General features: G+C 37.0%; 1 protein-coding gene across 1 annotated transcript in view; it reads left to right on the top strand.

Moving 5' to 3' along the window:
- The window catches only part of LOC132377892 (contactin-4-like), a 1978611-nt gene that overhangs the window by 140167 nt on the left and 1814865 nt on the right, over positions 1–23579 (top strand). Inside the window, exon 3 of the mRNA XM_059944356.1 lies at positions 21290–21385. The gene's annotated coding sequence lies outside the window, so the exon portion shown is untranslated. The remainder of the gene's footprint in view (positions 1–21289; positions 21386–23579) is intronic.

The following is a 23579-nucleotide window of genomic DNA, read 5'->3' as shown; positions in this document are numbered from 1 at the left end:
ACAGTGTGTGTCCAGACAGAAATATTGGTCAACACTTTGTGACAACCTATTTCAGTAGGGTATATGCATGCCATGGCAAGCTTTTCCATCTTATTATCTAGTCCAAACATAATTTGGGTTAATGACTTGGATACCAGATCCACCAGAGAATTGTTCTTTCAAGGACGCGGAAATAAAAAAGTAGCAGTTGGTGAGTTGTCTATATTCTCTGATGACTTCCCAACAATCTTTTGATCTTGTGCATGCCCAGGACCCATATTATCTTTTGTTCTTGAATTCTTATTCTTTCATTACTCTTAAACAGCAGAGGCTAGAATCAAATGAGGTGCCTTTCCGGGCTGGGGTGATCAGTCTGCCACACTGTTTAGCTATCTGCTGGGTATAAAATGGAATAAGAGATTCCTTGTTTTCCCTGGATTTGGCACTTCCAGATTCTGCCCCTCCTCCACCAAAGTATGCATCAATTCCTTCCTGCATTCTGCTGATAATCTTGGCAAATATCTGGTTAATTTCCCTGCTAATTACCTGTTATAGAATATTTTTTTAATTTAGATTTTGTATTTTTCCCTGTTAGTCTCATTGGTAATAAATGATTTTGTTTCTCTCAGATTTTGCTATGATTATTTGCAGTTTAATTTTTTACAAAATATAATTTCTAATTTCCATCCTTGTAATCTCTGTGTATATCCTCAATCAGATGTGTATTTGGGTCATTGCTGCTCATCAAGGACTGGATGGAAACCTTTTTCCCTCGCTTCCAAACTTAAGTAGTGTTGCACCAAATTATCTGTTCATCAAAGATCATCAGAGGAATTAAATTTATCTCACCAATTAACATAATATTGGGTTAGTTTAAAATTGTTAATTTCAGAATATAATGAGGACATCCTATATAGGTACAATTAAATTATTTTTCTTCAAGTAAACATTTGGCAGGAGAGTGATGATTCTTCTGCATTCTCTTATAACATCTTGGTTCTTTTCATTCATCCAGGACTCAAGTGAATATTTGCAAGTATTTTGACCTTCTCAGTTTAAGCCTGAAATAAATTGTTGCCTATTTACTGATATGGTATACTGTATTTGAAATTCTACTTGTGAGTAAAAATACCATTAAACTCTATTTGTCACACTTCTCACACTCTGCAGCTGATACTTCTCAATCATTTTTGGAACAAACTATTCCTAGATTTTGTTTCTCTTTGCTGGGTCAGTGGACTGCAACAGACACTCCTTGTTTAATAAGGAGACTGATCTGCTGTCAATGAACTAGCATTCAGTCTGTTGGTTGATAACTTCTTATAGCAAGTTTACAGATAACCAAATTCATACATTTACGGTTAAATTATTCACTAAATATCTTTAATATTTGTAGGTCTGCTGGTTGGGCAAAATACATGGGAGGTATACTTTCAATTTGATTTATAGTAAATACATATACTTATTTGACTCAAGCTTCCTGAGCAATTAGGGGTCAAAGAAATGCTGCTGTTCTCAAAATAAATTATAAAATCCCACATTGTAATCTTACAAGAAATGCAACAAGAACAATTCATTTTTACTCACAATCTTTTTCCCAACAAGAGAACAGCTGTAGCTACTAAACTTGCTGATTTTGTTTATCCTCAAGCTCAGAACAAAAAAACATGATTTTAATATATGATTATGAATTCATCATTGTTGAATAAGCAAAAGATTTCCAAATTTTTACAAAACCTTTTATAACAAGCCATTAATTGAAAATCATTTGAGGCTAGGGCATTTGCCTTTTGAATGGAAAATATATTAGGCCATGTTATGTTTTTAAATTATATGTATCATGCACCTAATTAATTTCACCGAGACCAGGCTGTTGTAAATGATTCAGTTATATTGGCCATTTGTAGCATCAAAAAATGCTCTATATTTTCAAATTATTCATGGAAGGTTGTGAAAGAAAGTTTGGTTCTTCGTCTGCTGAATTAATGACCTCAATTAAGATTCATTTGAGGTTAATAAATCTTCAGTGACACAACATTTGTTGTCTTTGTTGTAGACAATTCAGAGTTATCTTTTGGTCTTTAAATAACTGGCCTTGTTTTTGAAGAGTTCTTCCAACTTTACTGAATATCAGAAATTATTTTGATTATGTAGCCAAAATATATGAATCAATATTAAGGATAAATTTCAGGTTTGAATAAGTGGGTAGAAACATTTTGCTTAAATACATGATTTTTTTCTAGAATCTCTTTTTCAGTTGTACTTCATATCTCTTTGTGATAAAGAATAATGCAGAGCTGCTTAATTAGCTTAATGCAGAAAGTTCATTCTTTTGTTTGTAAATTTATTAGGGCTGGTTGTCACTTTTTTGAGACATTTAACATTCTATCACTATTGAGGTCGTTTTCCCACTTTGTCATTCAGATCCTGATCCAGAATCCTATAGCAGTCTGCATGTTAGTTATCCATTGACTCATAGTAACCACTTTGGAAATCTGTCTCAAGATATTAATTATCTTCCATATTTGGAGAAGGAAGAGTTCTTTGAACAACTCATCCCCAAGGGCAAAATGTTCAATATCTGGAACTTTGGCAGCATTACCAATTAGGAGTGAAATTGATACACAACCTTCAGGAAACAATTTCCCAAATCTTGTTTGTAAGATAAAATGATTTATGGGGTACTTCCAGACAGATGGAAGCATAAGCTGACATGACTAAAGTGTTTCCAAGATGATGATAGTTGGTGGTGTTTTCAAGAGTAAAAGCCATTCTAGATAATGTCCTTATCTGCCCAGGGATGTGCATAGAATCCATGGGTAAAAGGTAGCAAAAACCTAGAAACAGAATGACACAACACCTTGGAATTTTGCAGCTGTTAGATATTGCCATGGCAATACATATCCATAACTTTCCTTCTACGTGTAGGAAAACACTTTTGCTATGAATTATTCCATGGTTTTGCACTTGCATATGATCCAGTTAAACCAACTCCCAGCAGAAGGCTCAGTGGTATTTACTTAAAGGAACTGATTCTGAAATTAGTTTAGTATGCTGACTTCCATCAAGCTGCAAACATCGTTAAGCAAAAATGTATGTTGTATAACAGCACTGTATGCAACATGTGATGATGAGCTTAAATTGTTCTAAAATCTTGGCAATATCTTTCCATGACTGAACTCAGAACAGAGAATCTGTTTTGGGAGTCTAGTGTCAGTCCTGAATGATGTAGTCCAATGTAACCAAATGCGTGTTACTAGGATCTCAATGCAGTGGAAGTTGGAATGGGAGAGATACTGATTATTTATTTATAATTTTGTTTATTTATTTTATTTGTTTATTTTGTTTTGTTTATCCTTCCAATAAACTTGGAGGATCTTGTGAAGAGGGAATAGGGGGTATTATTGTAGTGTAAGAGATGGTCTCTGTAGTATGTTGGATATTGGGGAACAATATGGCCTAGTGGACTGAGTTTCATGCCAGACCTAAAATTATATCTGCTGCATAGTATTTATCTAACATTATTCTTTGCTCTTTAAAGATTTTTAAACGGATTTTTTTAATCACATATACATAATTTGCAAAAGTGTTTGCCAGGAAAGGTCTGATAATTGCTGATAACAAGGTATGAACAAGATTAAAAAAGAACAGGTTTCGAATACTGCCATGAAAAGTACAAGGATAACATTAAAAGGTGAATGAAGGTGTTAATTCCAAATGGTAACTGCCTTATTTTAATATTTCAAAATGGTATTTCAGTACAGTTCTGCAATTTGACAAGATCAATCAGAGAGCAATAACTTAGTATACACTGTAAAATTGTCTGTATTTGACATGGCCGCAGCAATAACTATAACCTGTTTTTCAAAAGCCATCTAAGGTAGGTCTGACATAATCTATGTTTTCACCTCTTTCACTATTTACTCAAGCTATTCAAATGTAGATCCTGTTTTGCATATGCAAATTCTTCCAGTTGATCAACTGGTCAATTCTTAGTAGCTCTTCTCAAAGCTAATATATTTAACCTTTCTTAATCCAGCTACCTAAATTTAGAGAGTAGTCTCATTGTCTTTTTATTTCCTATGCGATGCGAGTACTTTCAAAGAGATAAAAACAATAATGTTTTGTTTTAACTATCAGTGCACTGTGCAGTTTTATTACATTCTTGGACTTGTCTTCAGCTGTTTACTATAATGCTTTGGTATTCTGTTGGTTTAGTTTATTACCACTCCACAATGAATATTACTCCATTTCAATGGATTATATGAAGTGTTGTATTCACGGTAATTCCCAGATCCCTCTCAAATTTACAAGCAGCTATTTTCTTCCTCCTTTTTGCAAAATGAGCAGTACCATGTACTTTCTTTTATTAGATTTCATCTGCCACTCACAGTTCCTGAAGTATTTTTGTAAAATTCTGCCTGAAGCCATTAACTGATCAAATCTCATGTTGAGATTGTTACCAGCTGAGGGTTTAACCAAAATGGATCCATGATATTATTGTAGATTGGAAGCAGAACTGTGGCAACAGGAGCCAGGCCAACTCTTCACTGGGCACAACTGCCTCCCTACTAATAAGTAACCCTCATTTCTTTTTCTTTAGCCATCTTTCTTTGTCTATTTCTAAGGATTTTCCTTAGCTATGCATGTCTTGTCAGGAACATCAATAGCAATTTGCTGAAATTTAGTTCTTCCATCATTTGGAGAAGCTACCATTTCTTCAGAAAAATTAAGGGCATGAATCAAATAACTTGCCCATTTTTAATCCATAGCTGCTGATCTGTTAGTCATTTTGGTGGTAACCTTAAAAGTTTGCTATGAAAACTTCTCTTCGAGTGGTCTGAGTGATGTTGTGAAAGATGTCTACATATTAAAGGATTGGTTTAGTTTTGTAGATAATAATTTGAAATTTGAGACATTTGTCAGCCAAAGCTATTAAGGGAAATGAGGCAAATGTTGAGTTGATTCACTTAACTGTGATCTCTTTGAATGATGAAACGTTAAGAGACCAAAGGGCTCGTTGCTGCTCCTCTAAAACTGCCTTATTCTGTGTCCATGATTACATTGTAATGATTGTCTTTCCTGTGCATTTTCAGAGTTGTTAACCATTCAAAAGGCGAGCTGAGAGCCATTTCTCACAGATTCTTTAGCTGCAGCACTAAGCATTCATGCATTACATTTACTTGTTTAGGTCCAATTTATTAAGTGGTTTAAATCATCCCTTACTATGATGTCTTCACTCCAGCAACCCTTCTGCTTCTCCATAGGATAATATGTTGCCTGTGTGATTATTTCACAATGTGCACTGTTCTCTTTCATGAATGTACGATCAGCCTTTGTTCAATCCACTTTTCAGATCTTCCTGTTTTTTTGTTTGTATTTTTAGGACAGATTAGACAGTTCAAACAGTATTACCTGAATATAAAGCTGTTCTTCTCTGGTTTCATTAATAGCTATTCAGTCCTTAATATTAAAAGGCTATACATTCTATTTGAGATCTCATTAATATTCTGATAGATTTTTTGCCAAATTAACACATTGAGCATTTGTGAATTAAATAAGATAGTTCTGTTACAGTAAGTTTTAGATCAATAGCATTCTGAGAATGAACATGAAATTGAGTTTCTAGTGCATTGTTGATCAAGAAATAAAACAGTACATGAATTTGCTAGTAGGTCGGCCTGGAAAGCAACAGAGATTTAATTGATTTAAAAAATAATTAAATAGTTTTGGACTCTTATGGAAATATGAAGATTGTGAAAAGCAATATGAAAATGGTGAGAGATTTGGCTGAAAAACATCACAAAATCTTTTTCTCTTTTTAAAGAAATATATATTACTGTGCTGTAGCAATATTTGATTAGATCGTCACAAAACATCATGTATCATAATTCTCATTGGGATATGCACTTATTATTACAATATAAATGAAATTCTAATTCAAGACTGCCAAGTGTGACTGATTTAATTACTGAAGTTACAAAGTGGAACAAATTAGTTTCTTGTATTCTGTATGGAAAGGGCTTCTTTTTAATAAATTGACAGCATAGTTATTTCTGGTGAAACACTTATTGCATTAAGTTGTAGGAATTTGCATTAGAAAAGCTGTTGAAATAATAAAGACTGCAAGAATTTGTTTTGTACCTTTCTATTAACAGGGGAAAGAACGTTGTGGTTGTGATTCAAGATTTACATAAACGTATGACTTAAATGATTGCATCTGCAAACCTTCAATTTAATACTGCGTAAATGACTTAAGTAGTTTCTCGCAAGTAGAGGAGAAGCTTATAATTCATTTTAACATATCAAGATTGTGTTCTCCCCGCAATTAATTTCTATGATACCACCACCACTGTGTTTTGTAACAGTGATACAATGCTATCATTTATGTGAGCGTGAATGAATAAATGAATACTTTGATTGCACATGTATAGTCCAGATAAATACTGGACTAGGAGTTATGAACATGTGTGATCCAGTATGTAAAAGAAAAAAAAATTAGGAGGTCAAACACCTTCTCTTTCCCTTTTCCTAATACTTGTCGATGGCAAACTTATTGGCACATTTGGCCCTTTGAATTTGCAGCCATGAATCCAAGCCGTTATTAAAGGCAGCCGTTTTCATCCAGCTCGACACAGCCGCGGTTCCTCACTGAGGCCCTTCACTTTTCATCTCTTTCCTTCTTTAAGATGTTCTTTCCAATAGACTTACACATCTTGATGTCAAACTTTGTCCAATCCAATGATGAGCCTTTGGGACTTCATGTTACATAAATGCATGTTATTTTTGCTTCTGATATAGTAACTTGATTTCCCCAATTGGATATTAAGAAGGACAAGTGCTAGTTAAGAGTTATTTGTATTCTTGCTATTGTTTTAAAATTATAAATGCTGTTTCTCTGTACAAGGCTGGTTTGCATACAATAGATTCCTTAATTGGTGCAAAGACTCATCTGGAATTACTGTATGAAGCTCCTGGGAGCTGAAATGAAAAGTCTCTGTGGATGCAGTGCCACACTAAAAATATGCACACATTCAGACTTGTGACAGCAATTTTTTTTCTATATGTTTCTTTTGCTGTCCTCAGGGAAACACCCAAACATGATGGAAGAGCTAATACTAGATACAATAATTGATGCATAATTATAACAGAAAAACTACGAAGTACTAAATGGAATTACCTCAAAATCAGTCATTTGCAGTTCTGGTCTAATCAACAATTAATAATGTGAATTGTAGTCATAATTGATCAGATTTATTTATATGTTTCACCTGTACAGTACATGCTCCTCCTTTTAAAGTGTGATATTTATCACTGTGTATTTGAAAATTATTCCCCATTGCATCATTAACTGGCTTTTCTGCACATTTCACAGCCGAGATATCTGCTGACATGGTTTAAATTCCATTCAGCCAGATGAGCTTTAAAAATGATAGTTTATTCTGAATTCCTCAGTAATGGCATCGAGCGAAGTGGGACTGTCTTTTGATAATGCTACACTCAGCGCAAAAACAGCAGCAATATGGAGAATATTGATGCTGTTGTGGTTTGCTTCATCAGGGATTAACTTATTGCATGGAATGGGTAAAAAGTCAGGAATGGCACCTGCGTCCATTCCTGGTCAATGTCTCCTGGACTGACCATGAAACCATTTATTTCACTTCTTTTATGTCTTTTGCATCTATTTTATGTCTTGATTGTGACTCTGAGCTGTTGGAGTCTGTTGTAAGCAGTTTGGAGATAGTTTGTTTTTTTTTAGCACACTGCAGTCTCCGAGAGGATTCTGTGAGGCAGAGGCAATGTGCATGAACCCAGTGAGGAGTAGACTGAGGGATGGGGTGCAAGCCAAAGTTCAACTCTATTTTGCTGATTACAGCAATGAGGGAGATAGAAACATCGAGGCAAATACATACAGAGGGTCAGCGCTGTCTGATTGCAGGTGAGATCACTCTGCTACCGGAGAGGGGAGACTGCCCTTAGATTACTGGTGGGATCACTTTGCTTCTGGAGAGGGAGACTATCTCTTGATTGCTGGTAGGATAGCTCTGCCGCCAAAGAGGGAAACTGCCTTTCAGTTGCTGGTGGAGTCGCTCTGCTGCTGGAAAAGGGAAAGGTTGCCAATGTGCCCGGAGAATGTTACCCAGGTTTTCTGTGTTTTGGATATGACTATGAATATGGACAACTTATGGACTTTTTTCTGTTTATAGTTTTTTTTTATATTCTGAATTTTTTGCCCAATAATTTTCTTTCTTTGTGTGTGTGAAGGGTAGTGGAATTTGGGGGTTGTTGATGTATCTCTTCTACTTTTGTTCGAATTTTGTGTGGTGAGGGGGTATCCGGGGGATGATAATCATGCTGCCATTCTTTTCTTGCTTGGTTTCATGGCTGTCTGGACAAAACGACTTTCAGGGTTGTATACTTTGATAATAAATGAACTTTTGAACCCTTGAAATTTGTGCTGAACTGAAAGACAGAGGATAAAATGAGATCTGTCACTTCTGCTATTATTTTCACAAGATGAGAGGGTGAACGTGAATTCATTTGGTTTCTGCTCAGCTTTTTACCTCAACAAATGTCATAAATCAACCGTTTATTAACCATGTTTACGACATCACAAAGTGAACGTGAAAATCCTTTCGAGCCTTCAACAGCCATATGCTGTTTAGATTCTATTCTGTCACAACTCAAAAAGCATATAGGTTCCCTGGTGGGACAGTCAATAGCAGGTAATAAAGACAGGCAATTTATTGCAGCTTTACATGATATTTGCTTTATATTTGAGATATAATGGTTTTATCATTGCATGAAATGTCTTGAGTTTCACATTTGGAGTTTATGGATTGGAAGATTTGATGCTTCAGAGAACACAGCAGTTAAATTTATTACTTAACTATTTCTTTGCACATTTATGTGATTTGCTTTACTAAGTTGTTATAGGATGATGAGTGGAAACCTGGGACTGAAGAGTCCAGTTTGATTTTGAAATGCATTTCAGAATTATTAATTTATAATACAGTCCTTTCATGTGCATTCCTGCCAAATGAATAAGTCCTCAAGTTGATTTTAATATTCATACAACAGAGGCTGAGGCCATCGCTGAGAGAGGCTTTTCGGTGGAGCTTCATAAGAACAGAAGAAACGGGCAGAAGACAGCCAATTATCACTGAATCTTCCAAACCACAAACTCCATATGTGATAGTCCAGATACTTAATGGCCAGTCCACTCTTGGTGTCAGCACCACTTTACCACTTGTCTTAACTCGCTTGTAATTAATTATCTGTAAGTCTCTGACTTAAATATATTCAATGACTTCACTTAAATAGTTCTGTGGGAAATAGATTTCCAAAGGGTTACAAAAATCTGAGAGAAAAAACAAACCAAAATATATCCATTTTAATTGGGTAAAAAAACTTTCAAAAATCATGTTCATTGTTCCACCCACACTAAGAATTATCCTCCTGTGGATTCCCAGTTTCAAGGATGCTTCATAAGATCACCTCCATTCTACGCAATTCTTCTGAGAACAGGACTCGTGTACTCAACCTTACTGCAGACAGTATGTCACCGCTTCATGTCAAGAACAAACCGTGTGAATTTCTAATGCAGATATATCCTTGCTTAAGTTTGTACATTTATGTGCAGTACCTAATACCAGATGCTGTCTTAGTTACACCCTACCAGGAGATCAGAAGAACTTCAGAGTTGTATAATCTGATAATAAATTAACCTTTGTACGTTTAAACCAATGTACAGTTGTGTCAAAACTTCTTTTTTTTTCAATATTCTATACTCCTTGGAAGGAAGGCCAACATCCCATTTCTGTACTTTACTGTATCTGCATCCTCTAATCATCATGGACAAGGCATCCAAACTTTTTTTTATCTCTTGAATTTTGCAGTTTAACACTAATTAAATAATTAAATTATTTGCTTATTCAACCCTCTTGCTAAAGAGCTAGCCTCACATTTTCTGACATTTTATTCCATTTGGCAATTTCTTGTCCAGGTGCTTAACCAGGTCATATTCTTTTGGCGACTCTTTATGTCTTCTACAGAGCTTACTCAACCTGTCTGCCTGTGTATCATCAGCAAATCTGCCCACAGTGCATTAGGTCCCTTCAACCAGGACACTAAATAAAGATCGGAAATGACTGAAGATCCGACATCCATGTATCACCTCATTAGTTAGTGATTACAAAGCTTATTCCAGTTCTCCTTTCTGTGACTTCATCAATTCCTTATCTGGGCTCACCGCCATCTTGTACAACCACACTATGGCTTCTCAATGTTTATACTCGCTGATTTGACTTATGAGGACCAGTGTGCCAAAAGGCTTCTTCATCACTCTGTCTACCTCACCCTCAGGGAACCATGTACTTGTAATGCAGGCTCCTTTATGATGTTGGATATCAGAGCCATCGGGCGGGAGTCGTTAAGGCACTCTACCTTGTTTTTGTTAGTAGTCTTCTGAATGCCAGTGCGAACCTTGTACTGAAGCACAGAGAAATTAAAGATTTCTGCCAGATGTTTTGCACAGAATCTAAAGAAATTCCCAGGGACACTATTTGGGCCAGGTGTATTTTGTGGGTTCACTCTCCAGAAGATGGATCTTAGGTCAACCATGATAACTGTGGGTTCAGGTGCATTAGAGGTTGTTAGGGTGGGTAGTGACATTCCAATCTCCTGTTCAGAACATGCATGGGATGGGTTAAGTTCATTGGGAAGGGGCGAGCTGCTGTTGTCAAAGCTACCTGCCTTAGTTTTGTAACTGGTTAGCATGTTATCCCTGCCAGAGCTGATAACTTGTCTGAGACTCAAGTTTGGACTGGTATTGTCACTTGGCATCCCTGATCCCTTTTTGGAGGTTATCTCTCAATTCCTTGTAGAGGTCAGAGTCACCTGATTCGAATGCTGCTTTCACAGGCTTCGGCAGGAGGTGGATCTTCTAGTTCATCCTTGGGTTCCAGTTTGATTATCCTGTGATATATGTGGAAAATCTATTCAGATTCTCCTTTACCTTTTCTGTCAAGGATATCTTGTGTCCCCCTTTTCTCCTCCTATTTCCCTTTCTATATTCCTTATACTCCTCATACAGCTGACCACACCTTTCTATTTCTGACATATGCTGCTTTGTCTTTTTTTTAACCAGAGCATGATATCCCTCATCAGTTTGTGTTGCCAAATTCTGCCAGCCATGACCTTAATGTCCTAACTTATCCCTGTCTTATTTAAGACTCACATGTCTCTTTTGGCTCCATACAGAGACAGCCACTTGCTAGATATCTTGTTGCCTGCCAACAGATTCCCCTATCAACCTTAGAATGTTTCCCATTATTATTTTAAAACTAATGGAATTATGGTCAGCGGGCCTGAAATGCTCCTCAAATGATAAGTCAGCACTTGCACAGCCTTATTTCCTAATAACAGGTCAAGTATTGACCATTCTCCAGTAGGAAATCTATATATTGCTTGAGAAAACACTCTTAACAGATTCTGCCCTACCCAAATCCTCAGCACTGTGGAAGCTGATTAGAAATTCCACAATATTATGGTCATTTCCTTTCGGGAAGAGTTTCCTGTGAGATTGTTGATTAATTCATATCATTACACAATACCAGATCCAAAAGAGACCACATCCCCATTAATTCTTCATATTATTATTTGAGAATCCATCTTGACATTATGCAAATTTATTTTCAAGGTTAACCTTGACAATTTGATTTCTCTATATTGTACTTCAAGGTACTCATTATTATTTTGAATAATTTTCTTTATTATCCTATGGTAATAAGAAATAAGAACATAAGGTCTATGGGCAAAATTGGGCCATTCGGCCCATCAAAGATTCTCTAACATTTCATCATGGCTGATCCATTTTCCTCTCAACCCCAGTCTCCTGTGTTTTCCCCATAACCATTCACGCCCTGACATATCAAGAACCTATCAATCTCTGCCTTAAGTGCACTCAGTGACCTGGCCTCCACAGCCATCTGTGGCAACAAATTCCAGAGATTCACCGCATTTAGCTAAAGAAATTTCTCTTCATCTCTATTCTAGATGGACATCATTCTATTTTGAGGCTGTTGCCTCTGGTGCTAGACTCCACCACCAAAGGAAACATTTTCTTCACATCTGCTATATCCACGCCATTCAACATTTGGTAGCCTTATCCTTCTAAATTCCAGTGAGTACAGGCCCAGAGCCTTCAATCGCTGCTCGTATGATAAAGCTTTCTTTCCTGGAAACATTCTCATGAACCTTTTCTGAAGCCTCTCCTATGTCAGCCCATCCTTTCTTAAATAAGGGGCCCAAAACTGCTCACCGTGCACCAAGTGAGGCCTGAACAGTGTCTTATACAGCCTCAGCATTACATCATTACCTTTATATTCTACTTCTCTTGAAAATGAATACTAACATTGTGTTCACCTTCCTCACCATCACTTCAATCTGCAAATTAACCTTTAGGGAATCCTGCATGAGGACTCCCAAATCCCCTTGCACGTTGGATTTTTGAATTTACTCCCTGTTTAAAGAATAGTCTATGCTTTTATTTCTTCCCGATACTGTATTTCCTCTGTCACTTCTTTGTCTATTCTCCTAATCTGTTAAGACCTCTGCGGCATCTTGGCTTGTTCAACACTAACTGCCCCTCCACCCATCTTTGTATTGTCTACAGACTTGGCCATAAAGCCATCAATTTCACCTTCCAATTGTTGACATACAATGTAAGGTGGTCCCAACACAGATCTCTGTGGAACACCACGAGTCACTGACAGCCAACAAGAAAATGCTCCCTTTATTCCCACTCTTTGCCTTCTGCCAATCAGCCAATGCTCTATCCTTGCCAGTATCTTTCCTGTAATACCAAGGGTTCTTACCTTGTTAGACAGCCTCATGTGTGGTAGCTTGTCAAAGGCCTTCTCAAATCCAAGTACACAACATCCACCAATTCTGATTTGTCCATCTTGCTTGTTATTTCCTCAAAGAAATCCATCACATTTGTTAGGCAAGATTTTCCCTTAAAGAAACCATGTTGACTTTGACCTATTTTGTCATGTGCTTCAAAGTAACCAAAAATCATATCCATAACAATCGAATCCAACATCTTCCCAACCACTGAGTCAAGCTAACTGCCCTATAATTTCCTTTCTTCTGCCTCCCATCCTTCTTGAAGTGCGGAGTGACATTTTCAATTTTTCGGTGCACTGGAATCATGCCAGAACCTAGATTCTTCAAAGATCATTACTAATTCCTCCATAATTTCATAAAGTATCTCTTTTTGGACCTTGGGGTGTTGTCCATCAGATCCAGTGACTTAACTATCTTTAGACCTTTCTATTTTCCAAGCACCTAGTAATAGCAACTGGGCACATTTCTGCGGCTTGACACTCTCAAACTTCTGACATATACTTGTGTCTTCCACAGTGAAGACTGATATAAAATACTTCTTTAGTTTGTCTACCATTTAGTTACCTCCATTTCTATCTCTCCAGTATAATTTTTCAGCAGTCCAATATGAACTCTCACCTCTTTTTTACTTTTTAATATATCTGAAAAAAATTGGTATCTTTTTTGATATTACTGGCAAGCTTACCTTCATATTTCATTTTCCCCCTTATGTTTTTTTAGTGCCTTTTGTTGTTTTTTTTAAAATTCCAATAATCTAACTTCCCATTAATTTTTGCTTTATTATATGCCCTCTCTTTTGCTTTTATGTTGGCTTTGACTTCCCTTGTCAGCCATGATTGCACCATTCTGCTTTAAGAATACTTTCTATTTTTTTGGGATGTATCTATCCTGCGCCTTCCGAATTGCTCCCAGAAACTCTAACCATTCCTGCTCTCATGTCATCCCTGCCAATGTCCCCTTCCAATCAACACCGAACAGTTCCCCTCTTATACCCAAGTTATTCCTTTCATTCAGCCGTAATAGTGATGCATCTGACTTCAGCTTCTCCCTCTCATATCCCAAGCTGAATTTGGGGTTCCTTTGCCTTAAACTCCATAATCATACCCAGTTCATTATAAAACACCCAATGCAGAATTGCTGACCCTCCAGTGAGCTGAACTACAAGCTGCTCTAAAATGCCATCTCAGAGGCATTCCACAAATTTTTCCTTGGAATCCAGCATCAACACTATTTTCCCAGTCTATCTGGATATAGAGTTCATCCATGACTAACATAACATTACCTTTTAGATGTGCATTTTCTGTCTGTCACTGTAATTTGTACAACACATCCTGGCTACTGTTCAGAGCCTGTAAAATGCTCCCATCATGTTTGTCTTACCCTTGTAGTTTCTTAACTCTACCCACAAGGATTCAATATTTTCTGATCCTATGTCACCTCTTTCAAAAGATTTGATTCATTTATTTTTACCAGCAGAGCCACTCCTCCTCCTCCTCCTCTGTCTATGTGCCTGCCCTTTCAATAATTGTGCATCCTTGGATATTAAGTTCCTAACTACAGGCATCTTTCAGACATGACTCTGGGATACCCACAATGTCATACCTGCCAACCTCCAACTCCACTACAAGATCATCTAGCTTATTTTGTATACTACATGCATTCAAATATAACACTTTCAGCCCTGTATTTGTCACCCTTTGCAATTGTGTCCATCTTTTCAACTGCAACCCATCCCACTGATTGCAATTTTGCTCTATCATCTAAGTGTCATTCCTAACAGTTCCACAGTGCACTACCTATGCTAGTAAATCAACATTCCTGTCCTCAGCCCTATCACTCCAATTCCCATACCCCAGCCAAATTACTTTAAACCATCCTCATCCGCTCTAGCAAACCTACCCACAAGGATATTGGTCGACCTCAGATTTAGGTGTAGTACATCCCGTTTATTCAGCTCATCCTTATCCAAGAAGAAATCTCAAATATCCATAAATCTCAAACCCTGCCCCGTGCACTACTTCAGCCATGCATTTATCCTATTCTTGCCTTCATTGCCTTTGAGGTCCTGTTTTTAAGCTTTCTACTTAGCTCTCTAAATACTCTCTTTAGAACCTCCTCTCTTTTCATTCCTTTGCCATTGGTACCAATATGTACCAAGTTATCTGGATATTCACCCTTCCCCTTTTGAATGCTGTGAACATGATCTGAGATATCCCTGAGCCTGGCACCTGGGAGGCAACATATCATCTGGGTCTCTCTATCGCACTCACAGACTCTCCTCGCTACTCCTCCAACTGTGGATTCTCAAATCTCCACTGCAGTCCTCCTCTGCCCCCTTCCCTTCTGAGCCATAGCCCCAGACTCAATGCCAGAGAGCTAGTCAATGCAGCTCCCCCAGTAGGTTGCTCACCCAACAGTATTCAATGTGGTATACTTGCTGTTGAGGGGAATGGCCACTGGGGTACTCTGTACTAGCTGCCTATTTCCCTTCTCACTCATGAGAATCACCTATTCACATGCTTCCTGCAGCCTAGGGGTGACTACCTTTTTGTAGTGACTATCTATTATTTCCTCAGTTTCTCTTATAAGCTGAAAGTTATCAAGTTGCAGCCCCAGGTCTTTAACACATTCGCTGATGAGGTACAGATTGGTGCACCTGGTGCAGATGTGGTTATCCGGGAGGATGGAGGTCTTGCACAAAGAACAAAACACAGCCTATGAAGCCATTCTTACTGCCCTAGCTATATAATTACAGATAAAGAATGTGGAAGAAAAAGCTTACCAGATACTAACGTCCTCCAAGCCTGTTGAGCCAATACCAACATTTTCCCAATCTAACACTGCCCCCTCCAACAATGCCCCACTTTATTTTTACTTGACCTTGCTAATGAATCCCAAACTTTGATTGGCCACAGTTCAAGCTCTGAAAAAATGACTACAAAGCACTGATTTTTAAGCTCTCTCCTCAACCTGGGTGAAGACACAATTTTTGTCTCTAAACTCTGGTTGGCCACTGTTCACAAACTGATTGATACTCTATTCTATGGTAATAGAGACTGACAGATTTTTCTCCTTATTATTTCTTTAATATTCACCCAAGTTGATTTTGATCTGGCTTTCTTCACCACTGCAGGGATCTTTCCCGAAGTCCCACATGGGAGGCTGGTCCAGAAGGTTCAGTTGCTTGGCATTCAGAATGAGGTAGTAAATTTGACTCAACATTGGCTTAGTGGGAGAAGCCAGAGAGTGTATTAGATGGTTGCCTCTATGACTTGGAGCCTATTTCTGGAGGTGTACTGCAGGGATTAGTGCTGGGTTCATTATTGTTTGTCATCTACCATACATTAATGATTTAGATGATAATGTGGTAAACTGGATCAGCAAATTAGCTGATGACACCAGGATTGGGAACATAGTGGACATTGAAGACGGCTGTCAAAGCTTTTATTGGGTTCTGAACAGCTGGAAAATGGTGAAAAAATGGCAGATAGAATATAATACAGGCAAGTGTGAGGTGTTGCACTTTGTGAGGAAACCAGGGTAGGACATACATAACGAATGGTAGGGCACTGAGGAATGTGGTGGAACAAAAGGATCTGGGAATAAGTCCTTGAAAGTGAAGTTACAGGTAGATAAGGTTTCTAATGAGAGTTTTTGGCACATTGGCCTTCATAAGTTTAAGTACTGAGTACAGGATTTGTTTTGCTTTGTTGGAAGTTGTGTAAGATATTAATTAGGTTGAATTTGGAGTTTTGTGTGCAGTTCTGGTCACCTACCTACAGGAAATAAAAGAGAACAGGGAAAGTTTTCAGGGATGTTACGAGAATTTGAGGATCTGAGTTACAGGGAAAGGTTGAATGGATTATGACTTCATTCCCCCAGAACATAAGCAAATGAAGGGAGATTTGTTGGAGGTATACAAAATTATGATGGTTACATTTAGGGTAATGCAAGCAGGCTGGTTCCGCTGAGGTTGGGTGGGACTAGAACTGGAGGTCATAGGTTAAGTGTGAAAGATGGAATTTTTATGGGGAACCTGAGGAAGATCTTCTTCATTCAGTGGGTGGTGCAAGTGTAGAATGAACTGCCAATGGAAGTGGTGGCTGCAGGTTTGATTGAAGTATTTAAAGGAAGTTTGTATAGGTGCTTGAGTGGGAGGGCTATGGTTAAATTATGGGTTGATGGGGCTGGGCAGAATAACAGTTTGTCAAGGACTAGATGGGTAAATGGGTCTATTTCTGTGCTGAAATCCTCTGTGCTTCTATGAATCTATGACTTCCTTTTCCTTTCTGTCCATCCCTCCAAAATACTGTATACTCTGAAATAGTCTGCATCTTGCAAACACGTTCCTATAATGGTTATCAGACCAGATGCATTCATTTCTATTTTTGCAGTCAATTGATATAGCTTATTAAGTGTTCTCCCTTGTTAATTTGATGCGTTTGTATACATGGCTCCTCCCCAATACACTCAGATTATTATTACCTCTATCTCTTGATTACCAACATTTCTATCAACAGAACAGTATGTGACTTTCAACACCCATCATGTCTCTTTTTAAGATTTTATGCTTTAGTTTTGCTTCATTAACGAAGGTTATTCATTCCAAGAACCATTGTATTGAATGTCTCTATAGCTCCTCTGCTTTGACGTCCTTCCAAAAGTGATGCCAAGAACTGAATTCAGTGTTGCAGCTGAAGTCAGACTAATGCTTTATAAATGTCTGTTGTTACTCTCTTGTCTTTGCAATCTATGGTTCCTTCAGAAAAACCTTTGGAACTATTTGTTTTTTATTTTTAAATTTTCTCCATTTTTTTCCAACCAATTCAAACATACAGTATGTGTATGTGCACCTTCCATGCCAATTATTTCACCGTTTAAATTGGCAATGTTTATATTAAACTTTCTCTTCCCATTTATCCAATCAAAATGAATCACTTCACATTTCTGTTCATTCAGTTTTCTTTTTTATGTATTTGTTCACACTGCTGATATGCTTTTCACTCTGGTCTGTTCCTATCTTTCTTCTTCTTCACTGCAGTGCTAAGTTTTCTGTTATCTACATACTTTGAGGTTGTGTTCCATGTATCAGTGTCTTTTTCACTAATATATATATTAAAAAATCAAAGAGCATAATCCTAAACCCAAAGGAATCCACAATTAAACTGAGACACAAAAATCCTATCATTGCCACTTACACACATACAGTATTCTGTTTAATACTTTTCCTAAGACCAAATGAACAAAATTTGCTAAGACAACATTCAATCATTTCAATGGAGAGGAACATCTGAGAGATTCTAAATTAATTCCTCTTCTTCCAATTGTTTGAGATTGTACGTGTTTCAGTTTTTGAACTTTGTTTTACTTTTATTATTAAAACTTTCAATAGTTTACCTCTTTGCATAGTCTTTTGTTTTACAATATTTTTGGTATTTTGAAACATGCATTTTTAAAAAAAAGCCAGGAATATCAGGAGATGTGAGGAATTGATTGTAGGCTGGCGGTGTAGTGGTATCCGCAATGGACTTCGAGGTGAGTGGTCACAGGTTCGAATCTGGCCAGCTCTTTACATGCTTTCTATCTGTGCTGGGTTGAGCGCTGAGCTAGCAACTCGGCTCATAAAAAACAGACAAATGTGAAAGAAACAGCAAGATCACTGCCCAATGTGCCACAAAGTGTGAAAAAGAACAATTAATACTTAGCTGGCTGTTGAATATTATATTCACTTGGTGAACATACCACCCCAAAACACAGAACTAAGATCATGAATACTTTGCTCACGCTTGAGTGCTTGGTGATGGCGCTGATGCTTGCTTTTTCTTTATAGTGGGGAGAAGGGCGGGATTGTTGCTCGCTGCCACTTCCAAGCAGAAGGTGAGGGAGCTGGGGTGGGTGACTTTAGAGTTCTTATGTTTAGCTGTTGTTCATTCTTTGGACACTTCTCTGTTTTTGTGGATGTTTGCAAAGAAAAAGCCTTTCAGGATGTATATTGTATACATTTCTCTGACATTAAATTGGACCTTTGAATCTTTGAATGGTCCACTCTTGGAAGTTCCCACTATGTAATCAAACACTAGGTACTTGTCATTATGATGCATCTGGGGCTGTGTTGGCCATCTGGCAATGAATAGATATTCTGGTCTAAAGTGATTGTTCTGTTTAAGCCTCCAAGTAAATCCTAAATGATTAGGGGTGATCAGCCAAATAAATTGGCAGATAATTTTTACTGCAGATATGTTTGGTCCCTGATATAATACTAATGATTTGATCCCAGATATGTGATTAATTAGGGCAGGATCAATTAAGTATCTAAATATGTCAGAATTGTAAAATAACTCTTTGATTTTATTTGTGACATGATACTTCTTTTACACCCTGTGGCAGTTGCACAGAGCTCTCAAATTGGCTGTTCTGAGTTTCCATTGATTGTGCTGGTTTGAGGAGCTGAATTATACTTTCAATCTTCTACATTTGATTAAATAAGTTATTAGATTAGTCAAATCATTCTTTTAAATTGAGTTGATTTCAGTTATTAACTATACTTCTGGAAATTAATTTTGTTCTTAGATTATTGGTGCTAGCATAAGAGGTTAAGACAAAAAATGTCAGTGAATTAGACACTTTATTGTCACTAATATAAGATGGATGAGAAAAAGAAGACTCCATTGTGTTACATTTTCTTTCGAAAAAGTCTTTATGAAAACTTAATTAAATCAAACATTTTAAAATGGATATGGTGACAAATGGATTTTCCATTCCAGATTCAATGACCACAAGATATTTAATTGGGTCTTTTTGTGATCATTTTTAAATAAAGCCATACTGAGCTAATCACAAGTCATTATGCAAAGAAAATTTTCATGCTGTAGTAAAACTTGTGCTGTGAAATTATTAAAGATGCACATTCCAACTGAAATTTTACTTGTGAAGGCAATCTTTAAATGTGGTGAATAAATAACTGGGAATTGATTGCGGATAAAATTGAAATATATATGTTGGAATATTGTTTGAAATGTTAGAGTATTTTGTGGGTGCAATCAGTACTAATGGATGTGTTACTGGGACGTGGCAGTGGAACTAACCCAAGTGCTGAACACGGGTGCAGAAGCCGAGTCGGAAGGCATTACAGTCGTAGCGAGCGCAGAATGGGTGCCAAGGGAGTCTTTACCCAGAGTCTTGGTTTTAATAGAGAATTCAGGAATGATGCTAGACTAGAACTAATAGTCCTAAGAACCATGGAACAAGGTTACTCATACATGAGTCAACCAATGAACTGGCAGCTCCTTGTTGTGGTCACAGGGTATTTATACTGTATTTGCTGATGGAAAGCAGGTGTTTGTAGTTAGTGGAACCTGGGAATAATTGGAACTAAACGAGGAGATTGAGGCCCAATTCCTGAGGTAAATAGCCAGGTGGGCAATTGCAGGAAGGGATTGAGACAGGATGAAGGTTTTGGTGCCATTAGTATAAAGGGACTAACTTACACCAAAGATAATCTTTGACTCCAATGTGTGCAAAAATAAAATTTTGCAAGAAATGTTCTGAAACTTACAGAGAACTGCTCCAGATTAAATGCCCCTGTGTAGTAAGCAGCAGCCAGGGACTGTGCAAAAGAGCAAGCATGAACCACAAAATGTTTTCACAAACTATTGAAGAGTGTTATCAGTTGGAAGCCCCTTACCTACTCTATCTGAGCAGTTGGTTATCCTTCAAACTTGAATGTATGAGTAAACAGAAAAATTTTATAAACTTATGCAAAAGTTTTCTCAGCTTTATGGAAAGTGTAATATTAAAAGTTTGTCTAAAATAACAGCTTTAATTTTGTAAACTTAGTACAAGAGCAGAAATACACATAAAATTAGCGAGCTGCCATTAAATGTTAAACTTATATTGATTATATTATGTATTATAATATATATAAGTATTATAATAATCCAATTTTGATTGTGAGCACAGCCTTATATTTTATCTAGACATGTTATAGATTTGAAATAATTTATTACTTTTTTATGGTGATTACAATGTTTGAGGTATACCTATCTGTACAGAAACAGCAAAATAAATCAAAATAATTTTTGTATCTTGTTGTTCTATACCTGAGCTAAGTTAAAGCCCCACAACAAATGTCGCAAAATCTGAGAGCTTTCTTCAATGACAGTAAACAGTGTTTGCCCTTTGTCTGTTATGAGTAGTAATTTATGCATCACATAAAAGCTGCTGAACTTGTGTATGTTGTGATCCTATAGTGATGTTCTGAAGTGATTAAAATTAATCAATTTTAAAATTTTATTTTAAAATTAATCAAATCAATTTGATAAAACAGCTTTTGTGATTAATGGCCTAATGACACCTCTTCTGTTGATTAGGAATTACATATTTGCAATTATTTGTTTAACAGGGAGCCTTTAAAAAGCAAAACCGTATTGTGCTGCTGAAAGCTAATTAGAGGGAAAGAAAATTTGTGTATTTCAAAGAGCCTTTGGAAGTTCAATTGGTAAGTAATTCACTGAGCACTCAAAATTGCCTAACGTAGTCATATTAATTTATGTCTTTCTTTTAAGTCTAAAATGCACTATGTTCTTCGCTGCAAAGTTCTTGGTTGTTGCTCAGAAAACTCATCATGTTGGTTGCAGATGATGGTACTAATGATGCAGATGACTTCAGCACAAAATAATAGTTACCCTGACCATACTGGAATGAGTGTGCTAGTTAAGCTCTTTGCAGATGATGAATATTGGAGATATTTTGGCTCTTTTGAAATCATAACTGTCTTTCATTTGATTGCAGCTTATACCAGGCTAAGTACTGTTTCCTTTTGTCCTAACTTGATTTGGAATATATAAATCAATCTCTGTTAGTTTTATCTATTGATAAAGTATCCAGAGAAGTTCATAAGTCATAAGTTATTTGTCCAGCTGAGGTTCAGGCTTTAAAAAGGTAGAATTCTTTGAATGCTGAAAAAGCAAAACAGAAGTTGGTCTAGGTTTTTAGCAGGGCAAGCAGCATCACTGTGGGACAGGTGTTTCCAACCTCTTTTATGCTATGGACTCCTACCATTAACCGAGAGGTCCATGGGCCCCAGGTTGGGAACCCCTGCTGTACAGAGAGAAGAAAGGTGCTCAGAGCATGGGAATATGTTTGGAGAATCAGAATCAGGTTTGCTATCCCTAGCCTATATATGTTGTGAAATATGCTGTTTTGTGTCAGCAGTACATTGAAATACATAATTTTAAAAACTATAAATTATGGTAAAAATATAAACAATATATACATAAATAAGCAGTGCAGGAAGAGAGCAAATAAAAAGAAATAAATTAATGAGGTAGTATACATGGGTTCATTGTGCATTCAGAAATCTGATGGAAGTGGGGAAGAAGCTGTTCCTAAAACATTGACTGTGTGTCCTCAGGTTCCCTTACATCCTTCTTGTTGATACATTGAGATGAACGCATGTGCTGGGTGAAGGAAGGCCTACTAGAGCCTGGGAGATATTTATTGATCTGATAACTGTGAAGCACAGAGAAGAATATGTGGCAAAACATCAGGAAAATTAAAACAATACAGTTGTAACTGGATATGTTAATGTTCATGGATTGGAAAAAATATATAGCATAATTGGTAAAGTAGATTTCAATAGGTTTTAATGGGTATATTTAATGTCAGAGAAATGTATACAATATACATCCTGAAATTATTTTTCCATGCAAACATCCACAAAAACAGAGGAGTACCCAAAGAATGAATGACAGTTAAATGTTAGAGCCCCAAAGGCTCTAAGAGGTATCAAATATAGAAATAGAGCTGTTTCCAAAGATGCAAGCAAAGTAGTTGCTATTCAGCACCATCTTGACTTTGTTCTGCCCCTCCGAGTCTCTAACCGCTCCAAAAGTTGGAGTAGCTAGAGAGCAAAATACTATGGGGACAATTTTTATGAGAGAAATTACAGTTGGGATGGTCATTTTCCAGGGATTTTTTGATACAGGAAGTTGGCTTGGATTTGTAAATTGAAAATGTCATTTTAATTTCTGGAATAAAAGAATGGAAGAAACCACAAGATTAAGGGTCCGTCATTTTAGCATCATCATTGGAAAGTTCATGGACTTCGGCAGTAAATGGCTGTCTGATTAGAGACCAATGACTAGTGGTGTGCTACAGGGATCAGTCCTGGGTCCATTGTTGTTTGTCAGCTATTTTTAATGACTTAGACAATAATGTGATGTATTGGATCAAACTATTTGGAGATTACACCAAGATTGGGGATGTAGTGGACAGCGAAGTTTATCAAAGCTAAAAGCAGGGTTTGAACCAGCTATGAAAATAGGCTGAAAAATGGCAGACAGAATTTAATGCAGACATGTATGAGATGTTGCACTTTAGGAGGAAAAACATGGTAGGACTTACACAGTGAATGGTAAGACACTGAGGTGAATGGTAGAACAAAGGGATCTGGGAATACAGATCTATGATTGCATGAAAGTGATATCCACAGGTACTGCAGATAGGATGATTAAAACATTTTATGCCACATTGGCCTTTATAAATCAAATCATTGAATACAGAGGTATTATTGTAGTCAATAATTTATATGAGACATTTGTAAGGCTGAATTTAGAGTATAATGTGCAGTTCTGGTCACCTGCCCACAGGAAAGATTGAAAGACAGCAGAGAAAATTTACAAAGATGTTGC

Source organism: Hypanus sabinus, chromosome 19, assembly GCF_030144855.1.
Source record: "Hypanus sabinus isolate sHypSab1 chromosome 19, sHypSab1.hap1, whole genome shotgun sequence".
NCBI classification, from domain to species: Eukaryota; Metazoa; Chordata; class Chondrichthyes; order Myliobatiformes; family Dasyatidae; genus Hypanus; species Hypanus sabinus.
This window is presented reverse-complemented; position numbering and strand designations above follow the sequence as displayed.